Source organism: Lactuca saligna, chromosome 4 (assembly GCF_052625555.1).
Source record: "Lactuca saligna cultivar CGN05327 chromosome 4, ASM5262555v1, whole genome shotgun sequence".
In the NCBI taxonomy this organism is placed as follows: domain Eukaryota; kingdom Viridiplantae; phylum Streptophyta; class Magnoliopsida; order Asterales; family Asteraceae; genus Lactuca; species Lactuca saligna.
Genome location: NC_136420.1, coordinates 258,290,978 through 258,313,583, shown reverse-complemented (window position 1 = coordinate 258,313,583; position 22,606 = coordinate 258,290,978). Strand labels below are relative to the sequence as shown.

Genomic DNA, 22,606 nt, shown 5'->3' with positions numbered 1-22,606 from the left:
CACCCTATTTAAGCAACTTATAGGGCCTCCACTTCAGCCCCCATCACTCTCAAACTCTCTTCACAAAACCCTAATCGGTTATTGAGTGGTCTTGAGCTTTGTGTGCCATTTGTCTGTCGTTGAAGCTTAAGAAGGAAGAGGAGGCTTGGGAGATCAAGAGAAAGCAAGTAGATCTAGAGATTTTGGCACACTTCCAGCTCATTTGAGGTATAAATATGATACCTTGACTATTCATTTCTTAGATATCTATTTAGGGCTAGTTTCTACCTTTTCTAAGTCATAGTGAAGCCATTTTCGGGATTGTGTGCATCTTTGGGGTTGTACATTCTGATCTTCAACCTTTAAGGGTCCCCATGGCATAAAGGTGCTAGCTTTATGGCCATGGGAGTCTCATGCACATTTTAGACTTCATTTTGGGTCCTTATGAGCTAGTTAACCCATGCATGCACATAAAGTTTGTAACTTTACTTGCTATATCGATCCTAGGAGGTCAGATTTATGTTCTGGATGCAATGAGCCCGACTAAAATCGACTTGGTAGACTTGGAGTTTGGGGGACTCAGCGAGTCGCTCATAGGGACTCAGCGACTCGGGCTATAGTTCCCCAACCTTTTCTGTTTTTTATCGAACTGGTTGAGTTTAGAAGAGGACTCAACAAGATGGATGTGAAAATGGACTTGAAGATCAAAGAAATCGACGAGTTCAAGGATGAACTCGGCGAGTTCAAGGCAATATCCCAACTATATGAAGAAGAAATCGACGAGTTCAAGGATGAACTCGGTGAGTCAAGGACTAAACACTTCAACTTGTATGAAGTAGGACTCGACGAGTTCAAGGATGAGCTCGGCGAGTCATAAGCAAAAGGTCTTCATTCTGTATAAAGGAGAACTCGATGAGTTCTTGAAAGACTCGGCGAGTAGGATCGAAGCTCCAGGATGTTATAGGTTTTGGAACACGATGAGTTGGTGGATAATTCAGCGAGTTGAGTCAACCAGATGTTGACTTTGACCAAAAATTTGACTTTGACCAGAGTGTTGACCTTGACGTTGACTTTGACCTGATTTGACCCTTGAAAGGGATAAGAGTATGAAATGGTAATTCTGGGAGGTTATTATTGTTGGATTAGTGTCTAAGTCCATAACTATTTTGGTATGTACTTGACCCGATGGTGCATGGTCCTTTTGGGTTGCCTTCACCAAAGCAACTTGATTGGAGAAATAAATAAAGAGAGAAAGGTTATTATGATTTATTAATATGTTATAAGAATAATATATTAAAGGAGAAATCATATTTGCTTAATTAATATTGGTCAATAATTAATTAGGAATTAATTTTGTGATCAAGTGTAATTAATTAAACTAGAGGGGCTGAATTGTAATTATGTGATAGTTACAAAATATGGTAATGGTTATCCTAAATATGGGTTGAACGAATTCAAGGAGATAAGGATCCTTGAAATCGTCCAAAGGATAAAGGATAAGGGTTTTCAAGGCTTATCTTATGGTTGCTTTGTGGATAAGCAACTAGATAAGGATAATGACTGAAACCCTATCTCTACACCTATATAAAGACCCTAAGGCCTTAGAATTCATGTACTTGTTCCCAAGGAGTCCTAAGGATGAATTCTAACCTCTCTCATCTCTCTTTATACCTTCTCCATTTACTCTTGGTGTTTGTAAGCCATTAGAGGAGTGACACTTGTGACTCTAAGCATTCCAATGTAAATTCAAGGAGATTTGGGATTGTTATTACTCTATAACAATAAAGGTATGATCTTAAACCTAATTACATATTAATATGATTACTTGAATGCTAGAATTAGGATTTATAGTCTTGGATTCAAAGCATGTAAAATAGAGAAACCTAGATCCAAGCATTAGGGTTTGTATGAGCATATAGGATGTCTTATGATGAAAACCCATCAGTGGTATCAGAGGCATTGGTTTGGTTTCAATTGTATGAACTTGATATATTAGGGTTTATTGCCAATAAACCCTAAGAGGCTAGGGTTTTTCGAGATTAGGGTTTGCAAACCCTAATTTGCAAGAGTTTGAATAAGATCTTCAAATCCTTTCCTTAAACCCTTAAATTTCGAAATCTAGGGTTTGTTATAATCCCTTGATTTTCGAAATTTGCCTCATCCCCAAGATAAGGTCCTAATTTTTAGGGATTTGGATTATCCCATATCTTGTAATTATCCTCTAATTGTTATATATGGTAATTCAAGATCTTGCATTATCCATCCATATTTTCGAAATCTATATAGATATTTAAGGGATTAGGATAACTTAAATATCTAAATGGTAATTATCCTCATTATTTAGATAATCCCTTATGATTTAATAATTAAATTAATAGTCTAATTCAAGATAATTATTAAATCAAGAGTTTTAATATTTAAAATTTTAATTTAAATGTCATAAATTCGAAATTTTAAGATAGATTAAAACTAAATTGTTTTGAAATGTTTCAAAACTTGCCCTCAAGTTTTGGAATTTAAAAGTTGATTAAAAGTTTAATTAGGAATGTTAAATTCTAAAACCATAGTAATGTTTTGAAAAGTTCAAATCACACCCTTATGGTTTTATTAATCAATTAAGGTGTATAATTAAAAGAAGTTTAATAAATCCATAAAAGTTTAGGTTTCCAATTTAATTGAATTAAAAGTATAATTGTCAAATTTGATCACCTAATATTTTAAAAGTGTAAAATGCTATACTATATATAACATTAAAAGTCTAACATTATATATATGTATGTGTAAAAGTCAGTCTTACCGTTAGTAGGCCTCATTCACGAAGCTGGTCTATAAGGGGTGTTTAAGGACATTGCCTATAATATGGCGATTGAATGGGTATCCACTCTTACCCACCGCACTCTTGACTAGTGGAGGGTCGTTAGCCGAACGGGTAGGATAGGATGAAACCTTCCATTATAAGTATAATGAAATACAAAGTAACTAAATGTTTTTTAAATTCCCAATCTTAGTTACTTAGGCAAAAGTGAATTGATGCAATTCCATGAAATTACACTTTGTGCCCTTGCGAAGACGTTAGTGGAGCGTGTGTGGTTTACCGGCACACTAAATGGTTCTAAGCAAAGGTAGCAAAGGGTGACTCAATGTTTGTCATAGTTCGGTGGAGCGTGTGTGGTTTACCGGCACATCGAATAGGTGACTGTAACATGTGAGGGCACCATGTAATTTTGCATGGTTATTCACACCCGCTTTGTGATCCTCGGCATCCCAGTCACAAACAAGAGGGGCATATCGAGATTTAAACATGCCATTGAAAGTTCAATGAATCTCAAAGGATCTAGGAGTTTTCATAGATTTAAAACTTAAATTCCTTTTTCGTTTTTCGTGGTGGAAATTAGTGAATCGTCATTCACTTACCTTCAAATATTCTGCAATTAGGGTTACGGCATCCCTCTCCCGAGTTGTAGAATATTGTGTTGGGTCCTAGCCTTAGTATTTCATTTGGGTGATTTACTAAGGACTCAATCTATCAACTAACTTGAATTCGTTTTTCTCCCGTTTTGTAGATGTCAAAGTTCGACAACTATGGTCTTCCCAAATCCCGTGGAACAAGCATTCCACATGAAGATGATATTCCATGATTCGATCGAGGAACAAGAAATCATGCTTCACTTCCTCCTCCTCCTCCAATTATTCTCCCTAACCCACAAGTTCAAAGGCTTGAAAAGTTCAAGATCACTCAAGCCCTTTTGGCAGGTGAACATAAAGAAGGAAAGTCGGTGTATGCACACGTCCTAGGGATGAAGTCACACATTGATAGGTTAAGAATGTTGGGATCCGTTGTCTGTGAGGAAATGGCTGTTGATTGGGTTCTTCAGTTACTTCCTAACTCATATAGTGAGTTCGCAAGAGAGTACTATATGATAAACCACGACGTGACCCTTATAGATCTCACCTATATGCTTATTGCTGCTGAATCAGCAATGGTTTGGCGCAATAGAAAAGCAAAGTTGATTGGTGAATCTGCCTTCAGGACCTCTATGGATATAGACAATGGCAATGAAAGACATGCAATGATCGAAAAGTTTGATCATAAGAAAAAGGCGATGTCTGAAGTAGTTCCATGTGTTGTTCCAAAAGAGTCAATTTGCTTTTATTGCCAAGAGAAGGGGCATTGGAGACGAAGTTTCCCTATTTACCTAAGAGATCTAAGAGATGGGAGAGTTAAAAGTATGACTACGCTTCAGGTAAAATCCACTATCTAACTCCGTTAAGTTCCTATTCATTAATTCTTAATACATGATGTGATAAGATTGCATTTGAATGTTTTGAAGGATCGGTGAAAAGAAAGGAAGCTTGATAAGAGAGCAAGATGAATCTAATCACAAGAGATGGATCTTGATCGCATGGACTTGAAGATTAGATTTTGAGCTTAGATAGTTATGATATAGTTGTTAGAAATTTTCCTTTTACATAGTTTTCAATAGATTTTGCGTTGTAAGGACAAATGTTTTTCCGTTGCTTTTATAAATAAAATAAATTTTGTTTGACTTATTTATTTATTTGTTTACTTCCTTGCAATGAAATCGTTATGAAAATTGATGTTTGCATATTTCTACAACGAATGGATATGATTCTTAGTTATGTTATTTATGGGAATGTCGAGAATTTACCAAATACGGAGAGTTTCTCATCACCCAAAGTTTTAATTGGACTGAAATTTGGAATCACGCAACTTGGTTGCATGATGAATGAGAAATTTCATATTTGGAAATTAGACAAATTCATTGACAAAGCGTCAAGTGAAGGACTAGGAGATCGAGTACACAAAGTTGTGTGTTGATCAAGTTCACCATAAGAGTAACAAGATATTCGTCATGATTTACTAAAGGTTTAATAAATATGATTATACTTATATGATTAAGTGTAATTGTGAATTGATTAAAAAAGGTTTAAATCAATAGCAAAACGAATAAGAAGAATCAAGTAGGCAGAAAGATAAAAGTTTCTCCGTTCTAAGAAGAAGGGAGAGTAGCTTTTATGCTTTATGATAGGTCTTAATGATTAAGAACCATATCTCAATTGATCCTCTAAGTAAGTCTTAGGACAATTGTATGTTTAAGAAGAGGAATCACGGATTGAAGAAATGGTTAAATCAAGAAGTCTATCACACTTCGTTCCAATAACAAGTCTTAAAGTTAAGAGTGTGACAATGAGTGAAAAGTATTAAAGGTCTATAACATTCATCAAATGTGGAAAGTTGTGATGTCTTGGATAAGACAAAGGCCAACTAGGACCAATTTATGAAGTGTTTTGATAAAAGCTACACTAACTCTTGAATATTTGGTTGTCAACAAATGTTTATTGATAAGAGAATCTTATATGTCAAGGAGTCAGTGGGAGTCTTAATGGTCTTGAAAGGTTTCAAGAACAAATCAAATAAACCTTATCGATCATCACTAGCACACGAGTTGAGGTTTACAACCTATCGTGTTGAGAATATTTTGATTCTGTGTTGTTCCAATTGAGTTAATTATGCATGTGAGTCCTATGAGTTCTCATTTTGAACGCATAAAAGGCAAGGCACCTTAATCAATGAAAGGTACATTGATAGGAAAAGCTGAGCTGCTTAACTACTTGGAAGACGTGGTGGGCAGCTGTGCTACCATAAGGCAAGAAATCAAGATTAAAAAAGGCTCGGTCCATATGAGTTTGAATTTGTCGTAAACTTTGGTTTTAACAAATTCACATGGATAGGAACACATCCACCGTTTAAATCTAAGTCTCATAAGATTTCCTCCTTCATGAAAATGATTGTGAGGAAATGCTTTCACTAAGAAAGATTTTAAGAAGATAGTGATTGTAAATTTGCATTCTCGAATTCGATTATGGTTACGGTATCCCTTTCCATAATTTGAATTGTGAGGTTTGGCAATTAGTCTTAATTTTTAAGACACACATATGAACTATCTAAGGCAAAGGTGTATAAGTTCAAGAAGCCTTGATAAAAGATTATCAAAGCACTAAGTATTAGAAACATGGACTTAAGAAATTCAATAGGTATTGTCTTTCTGAAAGTTAAGATGTTTATGAATACATGTCGAAGCTAGTGGGAGCATAAGTGTTATGTTTTATAGTAATCATCATGATAGTGAGAGCATAAAAGTTATGATTGTATGATTATTATGGAAAGTATTGCAAGTTGGCAATATTAATTATAGGAAAACAAAAGTTATACCTTGCAGAGTTGTAAGGGTTGTAAAGTTGTTTTGCTATAATTAAGGGAGAGAATATTATGCTTCATTTCAAATCTAAAGGCTTAGGTTGAGAAATGTTAATAAATTTAGTCAAAGGTACATAGTGTGTTCTTAAAATTTTGATTATGATTACGGAATTCCTTTTCACAATTCGAATTTTGAGAACATAGAAAATAAAACATTGTGCATCGTGTCCCATATGCTTCGGGTATAGGATCGATTGCAAATGCTTTAATGTTTGACCATTCTTAAATTTTCCAAATGTCTAGCGCATTTAGAGGGAAAAGGGACTAGAATTGGTTTTGACTAAAATAATTAAACAACTATCAAAGAACAATCCAAAGTTCGACGAGGATTGGTTGCTTATGAGTAGTTGGAAGCATGGTGATGGATGGACCATATTGACATTATTATGAATAGATAAGATTCTATTAAGAATAAGTTGTCATATCGAAAATATGGAAGCGTGTCCATATTGGGAAGTAAATATTGAAAATCTATGACTAGATTAGAAACTTTTATGCAAAAGGATGTTCAAAGGAATGTACTTTGAGTGAGAGACATCATATCTAAGGAATTATCTTGTAACAATCTCCGATAGAAGATTTTGTAACATCATTAGCAATAGTCTTCGTGACTTTGGTGCAGTGACATTACGAAAGGATCGTTGCATAAAGTGTTAGAATCTAGCATATTCTATAAGGAGCAAGAATTTTGATATTCTTTCAATTATGAAAAAGGATTTGGAGTTGTAAAATGAGAATGATTGGAAATGTGTTCAATTTGACTATTTCACAAAAGTAAGAACCATAGGTAAACATTGTGTGCATGCTAGGAGCATGGGACAAGTGTTGGAATTCAAGTAAGAAGTTGATTACCCGAAACGACAAATAATGAGTAATCGGTATGGTGATAAATAAAAGGAGTTTCATTTATACTCAAAGGTTTGAGGCCATATGGGATTAGTATTATTCTTGTGTTTCACCTTGCATGTTTTGACTTCCAGAATATTTGAGTTTATTAAGAATAATCGAATTATTCAAACGGGCCACAGTCGTTCATATGTTGGAAGTAGATATGAATGAAAAATGTCATGAATTGGTGTGTGGATTGTCTAAAAGAGAATTAGACATAAGCAAATGTTTGCTGCAACGTTCATGAGTGCTTATGAATATGATTTGAGCATTGGATTAAACCCACGCTCACTTGGATCACTCCATGAATTGTATCACGAGTGATTGGTGAGACGATAACATCTTATATTCTTGAAACCGAGATGTGTGAGTTGTATCTTGCTAATCGGTTGCACATTGATAATATGAAAACGCACTAGTAACTTGGTGTTATAAAACATATTGTTGTGTGTGATTTGGTTAGTGAGTGCAAGCAAGCATTGTATCAAAGTTTATCCATTCCTTTTATCCAAAGAAGGATAAAAGCGATATCTTTGGGACCCTGGATGGTTTAGTGATGACAAACGTAAACGCTCGGCCGGGCTAGGGCTAATTTGATTTGTTCAATTAGTCTGTCGTCATAAATCGGAAATCGAGAAGTAGTACAAAGAGAATGATTTGAAATCATATCTCATACGATATCTAGAATGGAGGAATATATGATCCCTTATCTAAGGACACATGTATCTGATAGGATCAGAGTTGACAGCGGCTTTGGAAAGCTACGATTGCAGATCAGGATCTGAAGTCATACGCAAAATAGTTATTAGACTTATCCAAGTGGGAGACTGTTGGATTAGTGTCTAAGTCCATAACTATTTTGGTATGTACTTGACCCGATGGTGCATGGTCCTTTTGGGTTGCCTTCACCAAAGCAACTTGATTGGAGAAATAAATAAAGAGAGAAAGGTTATTATGATTTATTAATATGTTATAAGAATAACATATTAAAGGATAAATCATATTTGCTTAATTAATATTGGTCAATAATTAATTAGGAATTAATTTTGTGATCAAGTGTAATTATGTCACACCCCCAAACCAGAACGGCGGAAACGTTCGGGGGCGGAGGACGTCATATTCAGTATCATAACAGTTCATAGAAAGGAAAGTACACACCACCATATATATTAAAGTTTCCAAGATGTTTACATAATTGTATTCATTACATGTTAAAAAGATAAATACATAAACATCATTCAAAAGAAGTAATTAACGCCCGCGCGTTAATCCCAAAAGTTGATTCCCAAACTTGCTTAGCGGTTCCCTGAGAATACAAGTTATTTCAAAGAAAAAGTGTCAACAATTAAGTTGGTGAGTTCATAAGTAGTTTAGAAAAATTAGATGCCATTCCAAAACGGGTGTATATTTTCCAGAAAACGCAGCATTTCAAATGTAAAGAGTTGTGATTTGTTTTGTTGAAAGTGAATGTATTAAATCCAGAAAATCCCATATTTTCCCTAATGGTTGAGATACGAGTTGTTGTGTTTCCCAAGAAAAACCCTTATTTTCTTATAAAAGTATGAAATGCATATGAATGTTCGTGTTATAAGTTGTAAATAATTGCACCAGGAAAATCCCTTATTTTCCTAACATAAATGGCAGTCTCTAAGACCAAAACTTTGCAAGAAACCGACGTTCAAAAGTTGTGTCATAGTTTTATATAATAATGCTATACGAAGATCGCATTTGTTAGATGAAGAATAGCTTTAATAGCTACTCGTTCATAAAAGCATAATACCATAATAATTGTATATCCGATGAGTTTTATAACCATACTAAACATAATATGCCTGTAACGACGTTCTTCAGGCGTCGCAGCATTATGACAACTGTCACCCCAAAAGATAGACTGTAGCTAACAGTCAGGGCGCGGGATCATGACTTCCCGTATAGATCTATACACATTTGACACGTTCTCCGAACGGGAGACTCTGGTTATAGACAGGACTTGCAGCATTACTTTCTAATAAAGAAAAGTAACGTTTGAAGATATACACGTCTCATGGATTCTCAATTAAGCCCGTATTAAAGTGATAGTTTTCTATGAAAAGTTTATCCTTTTTCACAATGTTTGACAAATCAAAATCATAAGTTTTTAGAATGTATAAAACGACTTAGCAATGAAAGGTACTTTGAAATCGTTATATACTTTGTATAAGTCTAATGCACACAAAGTATGACAAGAGTTTTCCATAATAGTAATGAGTTCCAAGTGATTTATTCGGTAAAACAAGCTAAGTGAAACTTTATAAAATACACGATAATAACCGTATGTTTACTTGTATTCCCCCCCTAAAAGAGTATAAAAGCATTTGAAAATGTATTTAAAGTGTGTTTGAAAGGGGTATGAACTCACTTGAAAGTTTGAAGATAGCAAGATGGAAAACCGGGCAGAGTTTCGTCTCGGGAAATGGATTTTTCTCGGAAATCTCGGGATTCCTCGGGAGTAAAATCGACCTTCGGGACCTGCACAAAATGACCAGGGCTTCGGGGTAGTGCGAGCACGGAAAACGAGGTAAAATGCAAGAAAAAGGAGAGAGAATGGGCTATTTTCCTGGGAACCCTCGCATGCTATTTATAGGGGGGCCTGAGAGGCCTCGTATGCGGGGCGTACGCTCGTATGCAACGCGTACGCGTACGTCATGCGTGACCGAAGCCTTGACTGCCTCGACCTCGGATGGGACGGCTCAGGCAGTCGGGTCGGATGGGACGGCGGGTCGGACGGGCGGGTCGGGTGCCTCGCATAGGGCGACGTGGACGGTTTGAGGCCAAGTTCCTCGGGTACGCGGGGCGTACAGGGGTACGCAGCGCGTACCTCGGATGAGGACGCTGACTCCCCTTCGGATAATACCGAAGTTTTAATAAAAATTATATATAAATTATTTATCAAACTTTGAAAATTCATATCTCCTTCATACGAACTCCGTTTTTGACGTTCTTTATATCCCCGCGAAGGTGAGACTACGATCTACAACTTTCATTTAGATTCTGTTGGCAAATTCCGGAATTATTTTTATTATTTATTTATTAAAATGACGTGATTAAGGAATTTCTTTAAAAATTCATAACTTATTCATACGATGTCCGATTTGAGCGTTCTTTTTATGCATGTCTGTAGTTTAACGATATCTACGACTTTCATTTAGACACCTAAGGTCGAAAAGTGTTTTATTGAAACTTTGCGTTTTTACGCAACTTCGTATTGCTGGTTTTTGTCGGAAAACTTAGAATGAGCATAACTTCTTCGTTATAACTCGGATTTTTGTGTTATTTATATGTTTGGAAACCTTAAGACGATAACTACCACATAGTGTACTCCAAATAGAGTTTTTGAATACTTCATTTTTCGATGATATTCTATTTCCTTTCTCAAAGAGGTTACAAGACTCGATTTTTACTGACTTGAAATAACGGGTTGTTACAAATTAATTAAACTAGAGGGGTTGAATTGTAATTATGTGATAGTTACAAAATATGGTAATGGTTATTCTAAATATGGGTTGAACGAATTCAAGGAGATAAGGATCCTTGAAATCGTCCAAAGGATAAAGGATAAGGGTTTTCAAGGCTTATCTTATGGTTGCTTTGTGGATAAGCAACTAGATAAGGATAATGACTGAAACCCTATCTCTACACCTATATAAAGACCTAAGGCCTTAGAATTCATGTACTTGTTCCCAAGGAGTCCTAAGGATGAATTCTAACCTCTCTCTCCTCTCTCTTTATACCTTCTCCATTTTCTCTTGGTGTTTGTAAGCAATTAGAGGAGTGACACTTGTGACTCTAAGCATTCCAAAGTCAATTCAAGGAGATTTGGGATTGTTATTACTCTATAACAATCAAGGTATGATCTTAAACCTAATTACATATTAATATGATTACTTGAATGCTAGAATTAGGGTTTATAGTCTTGGAGTCAAAGCATGTACAATAGAGAAACCTAGATCCAAGCATTAGGGTTTGTATGAGCACATAGGATGTCTTATGATGAAAACCCATCAATTATGTGTAGCAGTTTGAGAGGAATTGATCCCAACACCGAGGAAAGTTCAGATACTTCATGACATTGAGGTGAGTTACCTTCTAGTAGAAGTGGGTCTAAGGCATTAAAGTCAACCCACTAGTAAGAGTTATAGTAGAGATAATCGCCTTCGTGATAATTATTTGGTATTTTATGCTCTGTTATGATTATGTGCTAGCATGGTATGATGTTATGTGGTAGTAGATAGTAGGGGGAATAGTCCCCATGTTACGGTTGTAAGGACCGAATGATAGGTCGGGCACCCCAGATATGCCTGACAATATGTTTATACTATGTTATTAACTGATAGTGGTATGGGTGAAATAGTCCCCGTACCCGGTTGACATGAACCGGAGGGTAGGTCAATATCCTAGAATTCCTAGACAGGGCAGGTCGGCGCCCTAGAATTACCAGAAAATGTAGGTCAGCACCCAAGAATTGCCAGACAGAGTAGGTCGGGCACCCCAAAATTTCCAGTTAATATGTTTGTTATATGGTATATGGTATGATAGAGGAACTAACTAAGCTTCATGCTTACATTTTTCAGTTTTGTTTCAGGTACCTCTTCTTCAAAGGGGAAGGAGCCGGCACGGTAGCAACGCATCACTCACACACATGATTTCCTCCTTATGGGATTCTTGGGACTGTACTCTGACATGATTACTATTTTATGTTATGGTTTGAGACACGTGTGTATGTTTTATGAAATGATATGAATCTAAGATGTTTTTCAGTAAGCTGTTGTATATGCCACTTAATCAAAAACAAAATTTTTGGCCTTGAAAATTGTGATGTTACAAGTATGATGATGATATTAGTTGTCACCCCCTCTTGGATAATGAAACATGGTGTGATGTTTCTAGAGGAGTCAAGAAAGGAAGAATATATGGATTCAGATTTGTATCTGATTCAATGAGCGTTTTAGAAGGAACATCTAGTACAATAACATCCGAAGAGGTTCGTTCAATTTTCTACTTTATAAAAATTTTCTATCAAAAAGTTTCCTATCATGGCATTATACTTACAAAGTTTCTTATCATGGCATTATACTTACAAAGTTTCCTATCATGGCATTGTACTTACAAAGTTTCCTATCATCGCATTATACTTACAAAGTTTCCTATCATAGTAGTGTACTTTAGGTTGCGATGAACATGTAAGAAATGAGATGCATGGAGAAATGGATGTTAAAGCTGCAAAAATGAAAGCTTACGATCGACAAATACGTGAAGAAATGGATGCCAAAGTTGAAACAATAGATGTCACACAACAAAAAATTGATGCAAAAATATGAAGTAATGGAGAAGATGTATGCAGTCTTGCAAATATGATGAGAAATTGAAAATCAGAGGTAATATGAAGGTAACCTTTCATATTTGAAGTTTTTGAATATATTGGTAACATTTGGTATTTGATATTTTTGATTGTTTTGAATAAAGTTTTATATGAATGAGAATTGGAGATGCTTGTATGAACATGAAATGAGGAGAGCAACTAAAATGTTATTTTGAATTTCTTTTGTTTTGAAAATTAATTTCTAATGCTTATTGTGAAGGTTAAACTTTTTTTATTTGTACCTCTTTTGCATACTTTCGATTTCTTGCTGCTAAAATTTTCTCAATTGTTGGGAGTTTGATGTTATGTGGACAGTTTAGTTTTTGGATGTTTTGATTCTCTTGGAAAAACTTTTACAAACCGTTTTTTTGTCTTTGAATGGTATTTGATGTTTTTGGTAAACTTTGATTGTTCTGGCTTTGTAATGTTAATGTTTTTGGATGCATTGATAGTTTTGTCATTGTAATGTGTGGCTGTATCATTATTTGATGTTTTGTTTTTTGTATAATAATTTTATGATCGTAGTATTTTTGTTTTAGAATCGTAATAGAAAAAAACATGATATTATATGTTTGCGACGGATCATCGATGGAAAAAAAATTATATATGAATTTTGTGACGGATTAGCAATGGAAAAAAAATCATATATAAAGTTTGCAAGGGATCAGCGACCAAAAACGAAAAAACATGACCGAATATTTGCGATGGATTCGACGATTGAATACAAAAACAAACGGAGATTTGCGACAGAACATCTACGAAATGTTGTTAAGAAATTTTTTCGCCATGTCTTGACTAATTATTGAGTCACCATTTGGCGATGGATGTTCTGTCGCTAATTTTGTCGCAAGGAAAAACAGATCCATCGGTAACACCCACACTATGTCATTGGCCATGTTTTAATTACCTATGGAGTGTATCTGTCGCTATCCATGGCAAACAACATTTAGCGGCGGAATAGTGATGGATTCGTCCCCCTTTAAAACCCATGTTTCTAGTAGTGATATTATATTATTTATTAATCTTTAGTAAAACAAGTTTCTTATTTTAATACAAATTTTAACATACTTATATGTAGAAAAAAATATATTACAGTAAAATGATAGCGAATTGTATTTTTTTCGATATATAGTTTAGCAAAAAAGACTTTTATAACAATTGCAAAGTTGCAACATTACATATAATTTGTTCTAGGGAAAGAACTTTTGCTGTCCATGATACTTTAAATTACTCAATGGAAAATTTCTACCTATCTACCTATGAGTATTACAGTAATTACATTTGATTTGTTCATTTTGTGAAGATCTATAGTTACGTCTCATAATTTCGTACAAGACCTTCATGTGGTACAGGCAATATGGTTAGAATAGTAGTATTTCTTGGACCTTGCTCTAGGGGTTGCGAAGAGGCAATGTCGCTATAATTCCCACCTGTGACGATCTTTTGACATGTTTCGAGTAAGGAGTTCCTGCAAGTTGGACAAGATGAATGTGAACTCAGCCATTTATCGATGCAACGCACATGAAATCCATGGTTGCACTTGGGCAGGATTTTTACTAGCTCTCCTGTTGAAAAATCACCCAAGCATATCACACATTCCTTGTCTAATCCTGGTAGCTTCAGTCCTTCCCAATAGCTGACTGTTGGGAAACTCTTTAATGCTTTCTTCGTGATTCCAGTGTTGGCTTTAACTAAAGTAATTTCCACGCTACCGCTGCTTTCTGAACTAGATAATCCCGTGCATCTTAATACGCACCTGATGATGGAGTTCAACGCTAGTGAACAAATCAGAGCGCATAGCAGCACTGACAGCACCATCACCACATTCGCATCAAAGTTGTTATGTTCTGTATGTGGGCTTGACGATGATGGAGCTGTCACAGCAGCCGCTGGTTGTTGGTATGAGTACGTGTCAAGTAGAAGTTTTCTTGAAATAAAATGCTTCATTTCATTCTCAAAGAGCTCAGTAGATAGTCTTGACATGTTAAGTTGTTTGTGAGTAATGATCAAGGTTTGTTTAGATGAGAATACCATGTATGTCCAACATTTAGGTATATATAGGGGTGATTACAGTGGGGTCCTGCTTACTATATTTTAATAATAATAAAAAAAAAGAGAGTATATAGTATTGGATTTGAGCCACCATCTGGGATTTTATCTCGACGCTTTTGTAATAAATATAATCTCCAAAAAAAAGAGGATATCAGTATAGTATTTGAGCCACCATGAGGGATTTATCTATTGTCTTTGTAATTTATATGATCTCCACCATTTAGATCTTCCACTAAGGTATGTGTAAATGTGTAATTATTTAATAAATCGTTTCTCTATTTAGATGGGTCCGACGCACTTTCTGCAAGCTAAATAATGCTATATGTGATGCCGTTGAAATAAAATAAAAAATTAATGCTATGTGCGGCGCTTTTCTCCGTCGCCAATCAGTTCTTTTTTACCATTGAAGTATTGTTGATGCTTCGGTAACTTATTTGATAAGCACCGTTTTTTCTCCTGTTTCATGAAACGTTTTTAATTTAATAATTGAATGAATACATATGTTTAATTAAGGAGAACCTCAAATTATGTGAGAACCTAGAAACCTCTCATAGACGTAAATTACAATTCATATGTGGCTGTAATTTAACTGATATATTAGCTGTGTAAGGTAGAGGGGTTTACGGTGTGGTGCAGTCAATTAATACGGTTTAGGTTGCAGTTTCTGATGTTCAGAGAGTTTGTTAAATTTACAAACTTTTGTATGTACGTAATACATCATAATCCTTTTTTAAGGTATTTTTAAATTTATTGAAGTTACAATACATACATTATAATCTTGTTTGCCAAAACCTGCGATCGGCCAAACTTTTGCAATGATTTCAACGGTATCTACTTTAGTTTTTATGAGATAATTTCCCTCAATGTCACTTAGTAATCGGTTGCATGTATTGTTATTTATAGATCATATAGTTTACACTCCTCATAATTATAGTGTAGCTCGTGCCACTCTAACTTTCATGTCAATAAAGATGTAATTAATTTTTATTTTATTTTTTTGTCTAAAGAGCAGTTTGTTAATGTCTTTTAGATGTTATTTATTGTTATCGTGTCTTTTAATATCCAACTTTTACTTTTTATCTCATTCGAACTTGATAGCTCGTGCCACTTTAACTTTCATGCCAATAAAAATGTAATTAATTGTTATTTTATTTTTTTGTCTGAAGAGCAATTTGTTAATGCCTTTTAGATCCTATTTATTGTTATCGTGTCTTTTAATATCCAACTTTAACTTTTTATCTCATTCGAACTTGATAGAAAGAAATCGTGTGTCTCGAAAGATGCAGCCCTCATAATATGGATTGGGCTTGGAAAAAATCGCCTAGTAGTCCTCTTGAGATCTTGGAGTTGGAATCTCTAAAGGTAATCGTCGAGTTTTACTCGTTTTCTGATGGGAGTGATTCCTGGAAATCCAAGCTTTCGGCTGATGAATCCTTTTATGTGCATGATTTTAAAGCTCTAATTAATTGACTCCAAGGTGACTACTCCGATGTGCAACCCGACGAAATGGGTTTGGTTGGTCCCACTTAAGGTCATGGTGTTCGTTTGGCGTGCTGGCATTAACCGTATTCCCTCTGCAGGTGCGCTTTCTTGAAGGGGTATTAGGCTCCCATCCACCTCCTATCAATTTTGCGTTTCAGTGATTGATGAGACTGACCATTTTCTCACTAGGTGTCGCTTCGCCAAAGTTGTTTTGGTTGGATCTTCAACTAGTGTAACCTGCCCTTTCAGCAATTTGATTCAGCTGGAGGGCTCATCTTGTATGCGACATCTTGGGTGAATTGCCCTAAAAACATAAGACCTTGCTTGCTATTTTTTATGGTTACCTTTGGTGTATTTGCTGGACCAGAAATGATATAGTCCTTAATAAGACTCATATTTTTTTATGGGTACCTTTGGTGCATTTCCCTATATAAGCTGGAGGATATAATTCTCTCAAGGGTGTTTAGTTGGATTGAAAATAGAGGGAGTTTTGAGAATTGTAATCGGGTAAATTGGTATTGTTACCCTTTAAACATTTTGTAATGTGCTTGTTTTTTTTGTCATGCCTTGTCGCTTGGTAGGCAATGGTTTTAATAATATTTCCACCGGTTCCAAAAAAACATAGTTTATAAATTGTACACCTTAGAAATATGTATTATTTTAACTAATAATATAAAATTAAAAGATATTTTTAATAGATAATATTAACTTTTCGTGGCATGCGGATATCCATTGTACTTGTAATGTTCAAGACGATATCGAGCTTGGATGGGATATGGCTACTCTTAGACGTATCCCTATGGGAGGTACTGAGGAGTCTCAATGGGAGATGTTCTTGATATTCATGCACGCTATGCATCTTACTTTAATACCATATAGGCTAGGGTGGACTTTAGATAATACTGATATTTTTTCAGTTTCTTCGGCTCGTATTTTTCTAGATAGTGGGTTGATTACCTCGCACCGTATGGTTACTAGATGGAATAATTCGGTTCCTATTAAACTCAATATTCTCATTTGGACGATGCAACTTCGAAGTATCCCTATGAGGGAGAGACTTTCTTCGAGAGGTATTATGGTGGCGTCGATTATGTGCCCAATTTTTTCTTGTGCAATGGAGACCATTGAGCATCTTTTTCCAGGATGTCCAGAATTGATTGATATTTGGATTCGTATTGCTATCTGGTGCGTTAGTGTGCAGTGTATACTCTCTTGGTCTGATGTTGTCAAGTTGAGGAAGGATCAACGAAAGGCTTTTTATGCAGTCATATTGACTACAATTTGGAGTATTTGGAATTTCAGAAATCTTGTCATCTTTGGAACGGCTATCCCAAAAAGGTCTTTTTTTTTATTTGACGATGTAGTAGATAAAACTTTCTTTTGGATCTCTAATAGATGTAGCAAATCTAAGATAGCTTGGATTGTTTGGCTTAACCTAGCTTTAGCTTTTATTTTGATGTAATTGTTTCTTTTTAGCATCTTGTTAGGTCAATAAAATTACGCCATTCCTAAAAAATGTAAATAAAAAAATAAAAAATAAAAAATAAAAAACACTTTCCATGCACTGCGGTTTGAACCAAAAGTATGTCACTATACACCATAAAATCGGAGTTTTTAACCAAAATGGGGTTGTTGAAAAAAATATTTACTAATCTAGTATAGTTTTAAAAATATTTACCAAACTAGTGTTTTTCTTCATTTTTTATTTATTTTTCAATATTTCTTATTGTTTTTCTATTTATTTAAAATATCGGCTTTTTTACTTTTTTTATTTCAGTTTTTTTACTATTTATGGTTTTCAAATATCAGTTTTTTTTTACTTTTTTTTTTACTATTTATGGTTTTCAAATATCAGTTTACTTTTACTATTTATGGTTTTCAAATATCAGTTTTTTTACTATTATTTTATTTTTCAATTTCAGTTTTTTTTATACATTTATCACCATAACTTGCAGGTTTCTTACCCAACTATTCACTTTTACAAATTTGCACAAAGTAATATTTATGTTATCAAATTTTGTCCGTATATTTTTTTTTACAATTTTGTTTTCACATGTTTTGAAATAAAAGTTTTTATAGATTTGGAAATTTGTTTTCAAAATGTTTTTTTACATATGTAGTTTTATGCATGTATTTTATGATTTCTTTCGTTTTACAAATTAGATTTTTTTTTAATTTGTTTTTTATGTTTTTACATATTTGTTTTTATGTAAAGACATAAAAAATATGTAAATTTTTGCTTTTTATATTTTATTTTCAATGTAAAGAAACTCAATTAAGAAGCATGCAAATGTTGTATAAATAAAGACATGAGAAAAAACTTCTTGGATTAAGTTTTTAAAATATATGTATAAATAAATGGTAAGGAAATTAAAGTAAACTCATAATCATTATATAAACCGTGGAAAAAAATTACTCAAATAGGCATATAATGAACGAAAATAATAAAGTTCTTTTGTGTGTTAGATGTTTATGTTAAATGTATATTAAAAAAAATCTGAAACGAAAATAAAATAAAAAATAAAGTGGTATTTAATAACAAAAAAATAGTAAAAAACTGAAATAAAAAAAAAAGTAAAATAGTCGATATTTTAAATAAATAGAAAAACAATAAGAAATATTGAAAAATTAATAAAAATGAAGAAAAACACTAATTTGGTAAATATTTTTCAAACTATACTAGATTGGTAAATATTTTTTCCAATAACCCCGTTTTGGTTAAAAACTCCATAAAATCGCAATGCATTATACAGTTAATTAAACTTCAAAACGTACCAGAATGTTATAAATCGCGTTGTGAGCAGTTTACGCAATTTAATGAACACCCTATAGCAAAGGGTACATCTTTAATATTATAAATTGAAATAAAGGAACCTGTCATTAACGAGATACGATTAGCTGATTAATTCGTAATCATATAACAAGATCATGGTACATTATAAAGTGATATGAAACATCTTATAATTTTTTCAAGCATAATAAGAATTTTATGCAATTATGTAACTAAAATTTGCATTGCCGATGTCTTTCTCATTTTTCGTACGAATGTGTTTCTCATTTTGAACATAAAAAGTTTTTCCTTAATTTCATATGTTTTTCTCATTGCTTTTAAATGTTCCCTTAACAAACATAAATCTATCAAAAGTATATCGATAAATCATAACATATTGATTATGAATCTAATATCGACGGTAGAAATCCTTGCGATAATTGACAAACCTTAGTTCGCTAACAGATCAAATGAGAAACCCAGTGCACGAGATAATACGAAGTATTGTGAATATAATGAAATGTAAGTACATTGCACAAAAAATTGTGGAGTATTCAAAAAAAGACTTAGTAACAGAGGAAAGTGTTTAACATTATATATCAAAATCATCAAGTCTAGAGACAAGAAAGCACAACTACCGCAACCACCATGTTGAGTTCCTTGAGAACAATTGCATAGGTGTATTGGGGTCCGGAAAATGTAATGATCGACCAAACATCACTGGTACCTAGAGTTCTGAAGTATGATGAGCATGGTAAAGATCAACTCAAATTCTCAGATATGGTCCCTACACATGCATAACACTTTGGAATAGAGCACATAGTAATCAGTAGACTAAGTGATATCATGAACACCAGCATAGTCTACCTTGATGGTGGGAGTGCAACATACATTCTATATGTATATATGTATATATATATATATATATATATATATATATATATATATATATATATATATATATATATATATATATATATATATATATATATATATATATAGACACACACACACACAAACACATTGCTTCCAAAAAGTGTCATGATTGTGGAAAGATTGATTATGTAGTCCTAGAGGCTCATTGAAGGGGTTTCTGATAATAGAATACGGCTAATCGAAGAAATCTTACGACCATTCAGATTGGCATATATATCTCATCAGCAAAGTAACTAAACATGTTACAGTTGACTTCACTATAGTCCGAGCGTCATCTGAGTAAAATATTTTTGTACGAAAAGTAGGGATACATCAACTTGTAGCAAAAGCACACACCATCCTCAGCATGTGAAAGTTCTACGACAAACATTTTGTGGCAACAATTGTTACTTCCTCGTGGACCCTAAAATCTTACCACCAAATTATGTTGTCTGCTAAGATTGTTTCTTGCAAGAAACAACCTCGAGAAAGTATACGAAAAGAACAAAAAGTAATTAACATCAATAGCTTTAAAGAAAAAGATTGTGTTGGAAGCATCAATTTTGAATTTATATAAACATCTAAATAGGAAACATGTAATCACACACTTATCAAGTACAAATAACGAGTCCGTCATCATCGATCCTATATGTCTCCCTATGAGCCATCAAGGAGAAACAAGACATGCTATGGAAAAATAGAGACTCTTCAAATCCTCCAATTGATCAGCCACCAACTCTTCATGCTAGCTCGAACACCATAGAACTTCAATCTCCTATGTTCTTTACTTCATCATCGGTCTTCATCAAATTACAATTTTCTATTCTATTTTATAAGATTCCTAAGAGAACTTTTACATTTAAAAGAAATATTACAAATTACAAAAGGAAAATTAATGAAGTTCACAAAGACGAAAATTTTGACAAAAAACATAAAAAACATAGATCAAGTCGAGGCACGGTGTATCGGATCCATACATTTAAAATAAACGATTATTTGAACTTCGATTACAACTTTTAGCCTAAATTAATCATCATAAAGTTGAATGCAAGTAGACTAATTGCATGGATTAATGAAACTGAATCTAATGCCTAAGTTAATAAAGCACATTCAGATGTATAAAATGAAAAACAAAAAATGAATATGTTTAGGGCATGTAAGTGCTAGATCGAGAAAGGTACAGATCGCATCCTCTAAACAGTTATATTTTTGTAGTCTCGTCGTGAACACAACCTATCCAGAGAGGAATGTGGCGCGTCTAACAAATCAAATTATGTATGGAAAATGTCATTGTTGCCCATTATAGTTATGTATATGAATCGATTTGGTCACTAAAGTATTTTTAGCACACTATGTCATTAAAGTTACAACTTATCTTTCTATTAAGTCAGTTTCGTTAGTTTTAACTTATCCTTGTAAAACCAGTTATTATAAATTACACGAATGGTCCCTATTTTTGTGACAACCCGAAATTTCCATTCTGAACAAACCATACCAAGCCAATAGAAGTTAGAACAGTTACAGAGAAATTACAGACTTTAGGTATAAGTTTGAGTGTTTCAAGTTTAACACTTAAGGAGATATCAAGAGAGTGGATGTACTAGGGTTTCGTGCAACACTGTTATTCCAATACTCTATGATATTAGAGTTCATTCCGGGAATAAAATATTCTCTGCCAAAAATCTCAAGACTATATATAGAAATCTGAACCATATCCATTCATTAGTTGCATTCCCAACTAGAGAAAAGCCGAATTCTCTTTCACGGTGTAACGCCCGTAGATCCGGGCTAGTGAATTTAGAGGCAATAGGGGTCGAAAATGATTTTTCGACAAAAGATTATTTAGAATAAATAATCCTAACCAAGTTGTATAATATGTCACAAGGTTTTCGTACATATAAAGAACACCGAAATCCGAGTTATAATGAAGAAGTTATGACCCGTCGAAGTTTCGCGACGGAACCGGCACGGCACCGGGAAGCGTAAATAGTGAATTTACGATATAGCGAGATTTAGCCTTAGCGATCTAAACAAAAGTCGTAGATATGTTAAACTAAGAACATCGATAAAAAGAACGCCCAAATCTGACTTAGTATGAAGAAGTTATGATTTTTCGAAGTTTCGAGCTAGCAGTGTACAGCCCGAAATTCGAATATTAGATCGAGTGGTTTCTAGCCGAGACGACCTGAACGAGAATCGAAGATCTCATTAAGAGTAGCATAACAAGAAAAAGATGGGCGAAAGCGGATGTCAGATGAAGAAGTTATGAGGATTTAACGGACCAATCCTGTCTTGGCCTGTTAATAATATAAAATTTAAAATCGAGTCAAAATTAGCTGACGAAGTCTAAACGAACGTTGTAGAGTACGTTCCCACCTTCGCGTGGATATAAAGAACGTCGAAAACGGAGCTCGTATGCGAAAGTTATGATTTTTAGAAGTTGATGGTGAGATTTGCGAAACTGATGCATGGATTGATGACGTGGCCTAGCTCCCAGCCGTCGGATGAACTCGCCTCGGATGGTGACACCTGGTGCGAGGGTTACGCCCAGCGTAGCAAAGGGTCGCCTAGCGTCTGGAGTATGCCCTGCGTTGGAAAGAAGTACGCCTCGCGTACAGCTGTTCTACTTGGTCCGAGGAGTGAACGTGTAGCACCACCGGGACTACGACATGTGGAGACCTTATCTGAACTTACGCCCAGCGTAAGGCTTTGGTACGCCTAGCAAAAGTCCGAAGTCTGGGCTATAAATAGATGACCGAGGTTGCCATTTCTCTTCACCCCAAAACCTCTTCTTTCTCTTACTACTTTCTCTCTCTAGCACCTCTAAACACCCCTAAGCCCT

General features: G+C 34.4%; 1 long non-coding RNA gene and 1 pseudogene across 1 annotated transcript; one reads left to right on the top strand and one right to left on the bottom strand.

The window, feature by feature from the left end:
* Positions 1-13,738: 13,738 nt before the first annotated feature.
* LOC145043516 (RING-H2 finger protein ATL78 pseudogene) lies at positions 13,739-14,555 on the bottom strand (annotated as a pseudogene).
* A 1,279-nt stretch (positions 14,556-15,834) lies between these two features.
* LOC145039100 (uncharacterized) lies at positions 15,835-16,409 on the top strand. Its single transcript, XR_013679730.1, has 2 exons — positions 15,835-16,177; positions 16,269-16,409. It is a non-coding gene; the product is annotated as an uncharacterized LOC145039100 (long non-coding RNA).
* Positions 16,410-22,606: the final 6,197 nt, after the last annotated feature.